This window comes from Mustela erminea, chromosome 8, assembly GCF_009829155.1.
Source record: "Mustela erminea isolate mMusErm1 chromosome 8, mMusErm1.Pri, whole genome shotgun sequence".
Classification (NCBI taxonomy): domain Eukaryota; kingdom Metazoa; phylum Chordata; class Mammalia; order Carnivora; family Mustelidae; genus Mustela; species Mustela erminea.
Window position 1 is genome coordinate 60,881,645 of NC_045621.1, and position 13,145 is coordinate 60,894,789.

At 36.5% G+C, this 13,145-nt stretch overlaps 1 long non-coding RNA gene across 1 annotated transcript in view; it reads left to right on the forward strand.

The window, feature by feature from the left end:
* LOC116597706 overlaps positions 1-13,145 on the forward strand; it is a 56,292-nt gene that overhangs the window by 29,878 nt on the left and 13,269 nt on the right. The window contains exon 4 of the long non-coding RNA XR_004288749.1: positions 619-780. This is a non-coding gene — a long non-coding RNA (uncharacterized LOC116597706). The remainder of the gene's footprint in view (positions 1-618; positions 781-13,145) is intronic.

Sequence of the window (13,145 nt, forward strand, 5' to 3'; positions counted from 1 at the left end):
ATGCTTTCCTCATGCTTATATGGGTGCCATATTGCTCTAAACTTATCTCACTTAGTATTCACAGCTCGTGACTTTATAGGTAGTGAAACTGAGGCACAAAGACTAAAAGTACTTTACAAAAGTTGCACAGGTGGGCAGTAATAGAGCTAATAAAGACAATGGGATGGGGCATGATGTAATATTTGTTTTGTGAAGATCATTCTGGCTCAAGTATGAAGATGGAAATTGAGAAGACATTTCAGTAACCCACAGAAACTAAGCTGAAGACCTGAGCTAAGCTGAGTCAGTTGGGAAGGAAAGAAATGGATAAGTAGAGAGATGATCAGGGGCTATGGTAGGACTCAGTGATAGGTCAGTAAGATGTGAGAACAAGTATGTGACCAAATGGGCTTCTCCAGATTTTAGGTCATATACAATCAAATTGCATTTCCTATGACCATATTTGTAATTGAAATGACTAAAATAAATATTAATTGATCTCTGGTGACACAAAAATTAATTTGAATCGTGGCATAATTTAAATGAAGAAATCAAAAGACTTCACTTTATAGGCTTCACTTTATAAAAAATACTCTATCATCTAACTATGATGTCACTTCATTCTTCTGTTACTTATAGGACAGCTCTCTGTCTCTCAGTCTTTTATTTTCCTGCCAATTCTGATTCCCCAGCTGAAGAACCGCATCTACGACTGTGTTCTCTCGATGTTGACAGAAACTCAAAATTCAAGTAATTTTGCTGCAAGTTTCAGTCCATTCTTGATAACTCAGATTCCAAGGTGTGAGTATCCTCTCTGATCCATTTTTCAGATTATCTTGCTTTGTATACTTGGGCTTTGCTCCCTGCAGTGACTTACATTCCCATATCTTTGAACCCTGGCCTCTCAGGCTCAGGATCCCTATTACCAGCTGCCAAACCTATCTATTAGCTCATTAACTAACTCATATTCAATGGTCTCTTCTCTTTTGCAATTTTTTGTAAAATGGTAATTTTGTGATAAAACTAACATCTTTTAAAAACCGTGTTGCTTTCAAATCTTCCCCGTAATCTGTAATAAATTGCCAACTAATTAGTATTCTTTAGCTGTGTCCGGTGGTCTAGTTCATCTTTGAAAAGACGTGTTTGAACTTCTAGAACTTTTGTCACTTGTTTTGGTGATGTGCCTATCCTTTTTTCCTTGGCTGTAGAGCCAAGCTTTGAACTCTCCTTCAATATTGTATCTCCACCTCCTTATCTTTATGGCAGTTATCTTTTTGTATTCATATTTCAGGTCTTCACCCAACTTATAGTCCTGCTTGTGCTTTTGGTTCTGATCTTCCAAATTCTGTCCAGTTCCATTAGGGCCAGTGTTCAGAGCCAATGTAATGAACAGCCATTAATCCCCATTTTAGATTCAATTTTTATTGGAACAGCCAAAATTAGGGGAGTACCATAGCTATATTTTAAAGATAATGTGTAAATAAAAGGAAAGGTGAGGGAAGAACATTTTACATTGATTAAAGGACAGAGGAACACAAATTGCTTTTATAAAAACTTTAAACATAAAAACAGAATACAATGCCTTCATCGGGACAAGAATAAAGAAGCAGCTAACCTGTTCTTTGTTTTCATTTATCTCCCTGTATAAATAATATCTGTTATTTATTTCTCTGATGTAAATAACAAGGATATAGCAAATCAAAGCAAGGTTTGAATAATACAGGATCAGGGCAAAATGGTTGGTTAACAGGAACAAAAGATCCTGGATTTGGAATGCATTCTAAGTGAGAAGGAGTAACAAAAGAAAAGCAAATTATCTGTTGAAGATAAAAATTACCAGGAGAGATTAAAAAGTAGAACTAAATTAGAATTATTAAAATGCTACCATTGGGTGCGTGGTGGTTCAGTTAGCTGGTCGACTGATTTCGGCTCAGGTCATAATCCCAGAGTCCCAGGATCGAGTCCCACATCGGGCTCCTAGTTCCATGGGGAGTCTGCTTCTCCCTCTAACCTTCTCCCCTCTCATGCTCTCTCACTGTCTCTCTCTCTCAAATAAATAAATAAAATCTTTTTTAAATATGCTACCATCTTTCTGTCTTTATCATCAACATTTCAGAAATCATTCCATTGGCGGATTTTTGTTGTTTACCCTACATCTGATTTCACAGTTTACTTGAGGGGTCAGCAAACTACAGCCCATGGGCCCATCAGCTAAGAATGCTTTCGTATTTTTGTAGGGTTGAAAAAAATCACAAGAATAACTTTTCATGACACAGAAACATTACATGGAATTTAAGATTCAGACACCATAAAGTCGTCTTAGAAAATAACCACGTTATTTGTCTCTTGTTGTCTGTGGCTGCTTTTGTGCTCGAACAGCAGGTCTGTGTGATGGCCACAGAGACCGTATGGCTGGGAAAGACAGAAAGACTTCCTCTCTGGCCATGTACAGCAAAAGTTTGCCAGTCCCTGACTTCATGACTCAAATAAGTCTCTCTTATTTGATAAGAAAATTTTAACCAGCATAGTTTGTAAGTATTCATTCCTAAATCAGTGGACATTATATAAGGCCATAATTTGGAAGTGAATAAAATAAGCCATTTCCTATACAGATAATCATGTTACTTAATTACCAGTCATAAAAAATAAAAAAACAAAAATAGTAATTAAAATAAAAAAATAAAAAATTACCAGTCATTAAAAAACAGGGTTTTTTTTTTAATGTCATATGTAACAGAATCTAGAACAATCTAGAAAAGTTATCTAAAATATTTTATTGCTTGTTTATTGACTCCTATATACTTCTCTGGAAAATTCTTTATAAGGAAAACAGGTTGATTCGGACATATAATGAGAAATAAAAATACTTAGAAATCCCAAAAAAGAACAGAGAGTAGTGACAAGTGGATAAAGGAAACTATGTAAAATGTCATTTTTACAGCATATAAGAATATCCCTTCAGCAATTAATAGGACCCAAAAAATGATAATGTATTTTTGGAACAAGTTTACCATGCTAAATTGAACTTGACCCCTGATATATGAAGGCCACTGAAACAATTCCCTCAACAAATCTACTGTATTTACCTAGATCATCAGTGCTCTCAATAACTTCATTTAGCTTTTTTTAAAAATAAGAGCTTTTAAAATAAAGAGCTTTAGTTTTTGTTTACATATTCATAAATTTGGGGATTAAGACAATGACAGTATATACATCACAAGTAAACACATGGATAAGAAATTATCAGGAGGCAGAATAAACTTGTATTAACCAAGAGATTTTTTTCAAGTTTAGGCAGAATAAACTGATAAGCTGATTCAATTTGATAAACTAAATATGGGACACTAGTAAAATAAATTAATAAAATTAGATAGGAATGAATGAGAGGTTTAAAAATTAATATTCCAAGAAGTTAAATGTTCTATCATTCATGTGTTTAATGCATTTATTTTGGAAAGAATATGTGTTTATTCAGCCTGCATCCATCATAGCCAGTGGTGTGGCTAAGCATGTAGGCTGTGGAAGGTAAAGGTTTGAGTTAAAACCTCAACCCCATCTCTGGCCAGATGTACTTAGACAATGTGACTTCCTTGGTTTCTGTCCTCAGTTTCTCTCCCTAGAAGTAGATACAATAATATGTTCATGTCATAAAGTTGACTAATACGTTATTTCATTGTTATCATTTTATGCTAGGCCCTTTGTGAAGAATTTTTATGTCATACAAGCATGAACCTTTACCGTCTTTTTTATTTTTCCTTCCATCAGCTTATTAAGCAGATCCTTATTCCAGGTCTCTTTAGCTATAATTTTTTTTTTTAATAATCTTGGTGTATTATGAGAAAACTAAAATGTTTCAAACAACTCTGTCACTTATGAAATCTACCCATCATCCATCCATATTAAGTCTTCAACCAACCAGTAATCTTTAGTTCGTATATATGTGAAAAATGATAAAAATACAACCACCATTGACTGCCACAATATGGGAATTTAGGGTAGCTGGTCAAAAGCAACTTCTGGATGCATATTTCTGCTCTGTGAACTTTCCCTGTAACCACAGAGCCAGTCCCACAGCAAGATTGTGGGAGCCAGTCCTACTGTAAGCTTCGCTGAATGAGGTCCTGTTTTGGTCTGGTGTTGGCTTGAGGAGATTGGAGCACATCCAGTGGTCACATCCAGGACCTCGCTGGGAATTTCCCTTTAGGACTCAGGTTGGGTGAATAAAACCAAACATTCCTAAGAATGGGAATTTTATGTTGCTGGTTGAATTGCCATTTCTGAATGCCTATTCAATTGTCTGACTTCTCTGTCATACCACTGTTGGGAAGTTTGGATCCATCCTATAGCAAAACACATAGCAAATGATGCAACATTTTCGCAAATCATCTCTTTGTTCAAAAGGCATACATGTTTCTTTGAATCTATTAGACCTAGGTTGAAAGTATCGTGCTGTTCACTAATAGGTGGGCTGGGGGAACCACTGCAAGTGAAATCTTTCTGGAAGATTTGGTCTTGGTTTGGTTTGGTTTGGTTTGGGCTGCCAAAAGATCCATGCAGGGGGACTCCTTGTAAGTTTGAGAAACTCCTTAATAGATATACTGTAGAAGAGGAAGCCAGACAACTCTGGAATGCTGTCATCTTTTCCTCAAAAGAATACTTGTGATCTTACCCCAAAGGGGAGAGAGAAGATTCTGTATTGTCTTGAAAGGTTGGATCATCCTCAGAGGTGACATTGAGGCCACTGAAGGAATGACTCAGAACGAGGTGAATTAAATGGAAAGTCCCCAAATTTCCATAGAGAACCTTGGAACCAAATCTTTCATGAAAAGATTTCTGTACCAAGAACCCACGCTCTCTTGGGAAGGGTGTTTCCTGAGTTTGCCATTCTCCAGGCTATAGGCTATCTCTAGACAGTCAAGCTGTGTTGGGAGTTCAGAACACAAAACAACACTGTGTCTAAAAAAACCCCCACATTTCTGCATACGCAATGGAAAATTAGATGTATAACCATTCAATTTAACCAACTTCAGTCAATAATCTTTCATACACACACATGAAAACAATCCATTGTAACTTTAAAAGCTAGCCAGTTTGTTTCACCAAGAGTTTCTTTAATAGTATAAAACTAGTGCAATGGGTACTGCCAAGTCCTAGGCATACGGCTCCACCATGTGGATGAGCCTCTGCAAATAATACTGACAATAGTTTTTTTGAAAAGAAGTTAGTTATAATGAAAATTGGCAATCATAGGTCAAACCCTCATATTATGTATGAGGAAGAGAACTAGAGAAGTTAAATTATTTACCCAGTTATGTGCCACTATCAAAGCTAGACTTGGGGACTCTTTATTATAAAAGAAATTGCTTGAATTAATTTTACTTTACTATTACTTCACCCATCCTTTTTAATTATTAAGTAATTAGGTAATCATGTTTAGTGGGTATTTGCTTTATTTTTGACTGCCCACAATCCAAACCCCTTTCCTATTGGGTTAGGAGTTCTGTTTGTAAACATGGTGAGGCAAACCCCCATTTCCCTTGAAGGAACTGGAAGAGCATTCATCCCCTCTTCTTACCCAAAGAGTAAGATGCAGGTGAGTCACTTAGGTGTGACTGGCAGGAAGGTCTGTGTAGGAATTTCAGATATGGAGGAAGTAACTGAACCAGAGATAGGTAAGGGCTGTTCTGGAGGCAACAGAGCAGTTAAGTCACAGTGATAGCGGCTATTCTTATCAACCAGGACGGCACAGATCCAATGGCAGCACTGCTGTGGCACTGTCCCCTCCACGCTGATCATGAGATATGAGCTTCCCTACATTCCGTGCTTCCTAGTGCCTAATTCAGACCCACTTTCTGAGCTTGGTTCTTCAGCCCTCCCATGGACTATCTAAGCCACCCCGTATTCTTCCCTTGGAGGTCTTTTCTGCTTAGTGGACCCAGAGTCAGTTTTTGTTGTGCAACTAGGACCCCAGATTAAAAGAAGTTGTTACCAGTAGTGAGTGGCAGCACAGAACCTCAGTGAAATTGGCAAAACCCAGCTTTCATCTGGCCTGGTTGAGGGTGAAGGAATTTAAAATCCTAGTCATTTTAGGAATGGAATTTTGATCTGCCTGATCCTAATATGCAGAAGTGAAACATCCAATTAAATTATTTGCTGTGATCACTGGGAAAGCCTGCTACCCTGTGGCATCATGCTGTGTGTTCACCAAGAGAGCCCCCAAGTAAGTGCTCCAGTCACCAGTCCTAGTCCCTGAGTCAGTCCATTCTAGGCACCAGGTATGGACTCTAGCCCATAGCCACCGAGTCATCACCAGGCTTTAAGACTCCTCGCTGAGGCAGCAGACATTACAGAGCAGGGAAGGGCCATCTCCAATGGCCCACAGAATTACTAATCTGCAGAATTCATGATCATAATGAAATAATTGTTCCAAACTGCTATGTTGGGTGAATTTTTTTTGTGCCACAAAGATAACCAGAACAGGAATCTACAGCCATTTCAATGACTAATGGACTAGTTGGATGGCAAGGTGGTTGGAAAAGCAGGATTGGAGGGTTGTGGAGGGAGTTTGGGGAAAGGTTACACTGAATGGATCTGATCTCTCAGAATGAGCCTAGAATGTGAGTATATTTTTCGGGAAGTTATACGTTCACCAAAAGGGCTGTAGTATAGATAAGATGACCTACTCAGTATATACGTATCAACCTCCTTTCTCAGCAAGCCCAGTGGATTCATGAACCAGGTGTTCATTGTGGAGGGAATGAATATTATGTATAGCAATGGCCATCTGGCTACAGCCTTGATGAATACTCCATTTTCTGTTATCAGTAACTGATCATGAACTTTTGAAAAGCATGATACCTAGTGGACCAAAGGAGTATTTAGTGTTAGTTTGTCTGTGTGAGATACTACCCTATTATCTTTTGGACAATGCAGAGTAGGGAACAGAAGTTTTTCCTTATTGCAGTTGATTATTTAGTTTGGGTTTGTTTTGTTTACCTGGTCATTTTTCTTTGTCATTACACGAGCCATAGCTTAATTGGTTGCCTTATACAAAGCCATGGTATCCCAAGCAAAATGGCTTCAGTTTAAAGGAACAATTTTGTTAAAGAAACAAGGCAAAGGGTTAATGTTCAAGGAATTCATTGGTATTATTGCATGCCCCATTACTCAGAAGGAATGAATCCTTGAAGATTTAGATGTGTTTTGTCCAAGAGTCAACACCTCAGGAGTCTGATGTTCTATGGGGTGTGGTTTGTGTTCTGAACAAATGACTGTCACGTGGACTTCTTTTTCCCCTTGGCCAGAATACACAAGTCTGGAATCCTAGGGTTCAAAACTGTGATGGAGGCTCTTAGGATTATACTTACTCTTTTGCCACTTGTTTGCTTTCTGTTCTTTTGATTTTGGATTCTAATAGCACCATGAGAATAGGGGTTCCACTGACCTGGAAGCTAAGGCTGAACCTAATTAATTTGGTTCTTCATGCCCTACGTAAGTAGTAAAAGCAAAAATCAAAAGAGAAAAGATGGTTACTGTTGTCACTGTGTTACTGTTTGCTTATTCCCCTGGAGGGAAAGTAGAATTACTGCTACTCTTGTGGGTAGGAAGAAAATGCCCCTTAGAGCTGCCTTATTTAAGCAAGGCCACCAAGGGCTCATATCCCTCACCATACTGGGTCAAGAATCATGACCCACTGAGTTTCAAGCTGAAGGCAAAGGAAAGTGTAACAGAGGAGGGCAGTCATAAAATTCGGTTAACCTCTCAGCTACAACATGGAAGAAACCCACTCAGTCCCCCTGATCCCTTTTTACTGAATCATGTTGCTTTGTTTTTGCTCTTACTTGCAACCAAGAATTCTGACTAGACACAGTCTCCTAATTTGTTGTTGATTCATTTTCTGGAAAATGATACAAAAGGCCATAGATCAATGCAAGTTTGTAACTATTGGAATAATATAAATTTGTATCTATTTTAATTATATTACTTAGAGGAATTATTGCTCTGAGTAAATAGATATAAAAATTTCAAAATAGAGTTTATTTGACTTAAATGTTTTATCAGGTAGTTTTTTAGGCCCCAAAGAGTTTCTCGTTTCTGGATTTATAGTTGTGGAGATTGTACCTGGGAAGTTATTGGTTTTAGATAATATTTTTATGACTAAAAATATTTATTTCTCGATTTGACATAAAATTTTTCCTGGGCTCATCATAAGAGTGACATTTCAACTAGTCTCTATCATGAAATTGAACTGCTTTCCAAATATTCTTGATAATAAAGTAATCGAGTCTAGAAATAGAGCATTATTACTTTAGTATATTAAATTAAGTACCTTATTATTGGGAGAAAGAGTGTCAGATTTTAAGTCTAAGCATTTATCATATTGGAGAGACTAAAACTCACTGTGATATTTAATATATTAAAATATCAAAATTATTTTGGATTTTAAAAAATGATCACCGACTATGGGATGGAAATAAGCATCTTACAAATGTTAGAATTATTTGCTACAGGACAGTAAAATAAATTCCTGAAGGATGCAAGCTTTCGATCATACAACGAGAATAATATAATATTTGGTGGTGTTGGAACCTTTCAAAATAAATTGGTAGTTCTGTCAGAATATTATTTCAGTATTTAAGAATAATTTATCACAGAAAAATATTCAATTAAAATCCCAAAGTGATTTACCACAGACATTTTAAGCAGATCCAAACATTTCCACATAAATTAAACATGATGTAATTTAAGTGTTACATTGAGCAATGCACCACTGTTGATTCATGTGGAAATCACAGAAGTTTCACTGATCACTGTCCTTTCAGTGTGTGCTAACGGAGATGCCATAGCCATTTTCATGAGGGTCATGCTATAAATCAACCTTGATGTACCAACTGAGGTAGAGTTGTCAAAATGTCATAGTCTATTTATGCAGATTCATGTTGTTTAAACTTAATTTATGAACAAGTACTATTAGGACTACTTCAAATAAAGTCATATATTTACATAAGTCACTTTCCCAGGCTAGCTCTTTGTGTTTATCAACACAAGTTACTCTCTGTTAAAAAGGGACACTTTTTAATGGTTATTTTCTATTTCAGCATAAACAAAATTAAGGCAATGGGCTGTTTCATAATTCTGATCTTTTGTATTTCCCAATAATCACAAAAATTATTGATCCCTATTTATTTATTTATTTACATCCACATACGCACCAAAAACAATTTGGGGAAGATTACTGAGTTTTTGTTTGTTTTTTTTTTTCATATAGAAAGATTTAGAGAAAAATTAAAAATAAATAAATAAAAAGACTTGGATTAAGAAAAAGATTTAGAAATTTTCTAAATTAGTGTTTTTAAACATGGTAAGGGAAAATTAAGAATAGAAAAGTTAAATGGAACCAGGAGCGAGGTTAATGTCTAAAAAACATACACTTGCTAGTGATGAGCCACAAATTTGGCTCCAAGGTCTCTAGCAGCCAGATATTCCTTAAATAGCTTGGGGCTGTCTTCCTCCAGAAGCCAACAACCAGTCTGAACGACCTTGAGGTTACTCAGTCTTGCTTAGTATGGTATAAGAAGATTGCAAGTAGACTGCGCTTTACAAAATAGGTTTGTTACTGAGAAGCTGGACAAAAATGGAAACTTTGCACATGGATCATGTTACAAATGTAATAGTGGAAGGATCCTAAAGAGTTCCTTCTAAAGAAAATCTGCAAATGATTCCTTGTGTACCATGGTACAAATTAACACCTACTTCTCATGCATTTGGAATGTTCAAGATTGGATTTTCTGAAATCAGTGTATGATATTCTAGGACTGTCTTTTTATCTCATTATCATGGTAGTAGAAATATTCAATAGATGTGCCGAATTTTTCTGTGATTTTGCCATTATTACAAAACCTCTAACTTTTGTTTTGTCATATTGTGTTGTGTTGGTCATGTTTCATTGCCTTGCTCAAGTTTCTGAGGGCACAGGGAAGCCTCCACATTTAAATTTTTGTGTTCAATACACAAGTATTTGAAAATATAAATACACATATCTATAGTCATATTCAGAGATGCCCCTAGTTAGTGTCTACCCTGTTATTGTCTACCAAACTCTAGATACAGAACCAGGCATCACTCAAAATATCTTTATCTTTTAAAAAAGTTTTGTTTGTACTAAAATGTGTCTCCTGATTCTGGAAATGAAAACAGTTAGATTTAGCAGAGACTTAATATTTAAAAGAGGCCTTATAGATAAGTTATATTTCCAATTTAGCAGGTGAAGAGCACAGGATGGAGAGAGGGTTAAGTTTCTTGTCCCGCTGTGTCCCAGGACTACGCACTGAGCCCAACACATAGTAGGTTCTCAGTGAGTCCTGTCCAAAAAGGCTGAGTGCTAGTCTTCCATGATGGCACTGCTCCAGGAACCGTCCACGATGCTTCAGTTAAGCAACAGAAGTGCATGGACACGTCACCTATGAAAGCAGAGAAATCGCCCTATGGTGTTACATTCCCATTTAAGAAGCATAACTTTCTGTACAAATACGTGATGGTTTCACATGCTAAAAGATCTAAGTCAAAAAGTAGAGTCACATTAGTGTCCTTGCCTGTAATCAAGACTCATGACAAATAAAAAGCCCCATTTAAACTTACATTTATGAAGTTGAAAAGTGCTTTAGGGCAATAATCCTCTTGGGAAAAAAAAAAACGTTTCCGGTGTGGATGACTCAGAAAATAAATCACTAGCAACACAAAATGAGGGCATAATCACTGCAGACAGACTAAATCTGTAGATGTCTAGCTAGTTTACTCCAACATGAATGAAAAATAGATATACTAATCAGCCATACAACAAACTATATAACCTAAGTGACAGAAACGATCTTAATAGCAGGTGAAAAAGAGCCTTTAATTTCCTCATAAGGCATCTATTTGTATGGAATAAATGTAAAGAAATCAAAAGCATTTCCTCTGTTTGCAACAGAGAATTGAAATAAGAAAATAAGACAGGAATAATTGGATATTCTTAGTGACAGATCATTATCATTTAGTTCTTCTGACAAATTATTTAACCAAATATAGTGCTATTTAAGACCTAAATAAAGCTGTCCACCACCAACAATGAAAATATAGCCAGTCAGTCAGTGTATCCTTTGAAAGAGACATAAAACAGATTGAGAGTGAATAAAAGGATATTAGAGAATCAACTATGCATAGCAAAGAGAAATGAAAGGTAAAAAAGTCTTATCAAGATAGAAAGCAAAGAAAAAAAAATGAAAAGTTACTAAAAAGGGAGACTTAAAGCCACATTGATGATTATGGGGAGCACTCTTGTATTTATTTTTTGTATTTATTTGTATCTTATTTTTAATTTTTAAATTTGCTCTTATTTTAATTTTTAAATTTATTTATTTGAGAGAGAGTGAGAGAGAGCACAAGCAGGGGGAGTGGCAGAAGGAAGAGGAGAAGCAGGCTCACCCCTGAGCAGGGAACCTGGCCAACACGGGGCTTGGTCCTAGGACCCTGGGATTATGACCCGAGCCAAAAGGCAGACAGTTAACCCACTGAGCCACCCAGGTGCCTATGGGAAGCACCTTTGCAAAAGGAAGGAGGAAAGGAGCTGTATCTATATTTGCTGTAGTTTGCTAAGGTGTGTGTAGGGGCGGGGCGGGGGGGGAGGAAAGAGGAAGGAAGGAGAAAGAGGAAAGAAGGAAAGATGAATATAATTTTTTGAAGTGAAATCTTACTGCCAATTGAAGACCCTACTCCAGAAGTTCTCAATCTCTTTTCTCTGCTAGACAGGCCATTTCATATATATAATTTCTAAACACAATAGCTCTCTTTGAAGGCAGGATGTTTAGTTTTTGATGTGTTTGATTATTTGGTTTCAGTCACTGGTTGTGGGAAGGGAAGACGATTGATTGACCTGCTCTTCTGATGATAAAGAAACCTCTTCATTCATCTCAGCAATCTTATTTGTTAATTATTTTGCGAATCTCAAGCAACCCTTAAATTCAAGAAGAAAAATCGCACAGTCCTTATTTCTATTTTTGCATCATTGCCTCCATTATTCACTGCTACCTTCGTGTTTATTTACATCCTATGGTATAATCAAACTATACAGATCACTTAGTGTTCTGCTTTTCAGCTTTTTGTTTTTCTGTGTTATTATACAGTCCATGTTTATAATTATTTGAGGGAACAAAATATTCCAAGTGGATGTTCCATTTATCTGTTTGTCTGTTGTTGAACAATCAGTTTGCTCCTTAGGTTTTATTTATAATTAACGCTGCATTTGAATTCTCTCTACTTTTATGTTTTTTTTTTTTCTTTTTAATTACTGCCTTCGGATAAATTCCCAGGAATAGGGGAAACTGTGCCAAATGGGATGAACATTTTACCGTACACTCTATAAGTGTTGCCAAATTGGTTTTTTTAAACGAATATACTAGTTTCCACTTTCATCAGCAATGTCTGAATGTATCAGTTTTACCTAAAAGTTGACAGGAGCTTTGCTTATCATTTGACCATACTTGTGCTTTGGGTGTTATTTCTTTTCTTTTTGCCCCACTATCTGAAAGGGATGAGTAGATGAACTTGGAGGGCATAGAGTTTTCACTCAGGTTGGAATGACTGAGGGAACCTGTTTACATCCAATAGACATTGTTACAGCCACTCAATGGAATATTACTCAGGAACAAATAAGGATAAAGAGAAGTGCTACATAGTGACATCAAAAACACATTCTGGAATTCAATTCAAAGGATAAGGAAGACTTGGAGGGTTTGGCTTGTCCACTTATGTTTCCAAATCCACACCATCTGAGAGACAACTGTGTATACTCAGCCTTGTTTTATGCCAAAGACTTTCTTGCAACACAGTCTGTTTCCAAGGGTAATACAAATCTATTTTTCTAAGAACATTGCTCGCTGCCTAACCATTTCTAGCTACCTACAAAGTTCAGAAGAAATGGATCGAATGTGAGGTCCTGTAATTCTGCTGGATGGACATAAGGGGCCAGTTGGGAACATTGCAAAATACTATCTAAAAGAATAGGACATCTGATTCTTTTCTTGGTATTTTTCTATCTGGTCTTTTTCTGATCAATTGCAAAAAATGTGCTTTTTAGAGTGTTTGACTTAAACTGTAATATTTACAAAAATACCTGCTCAATATTAAAC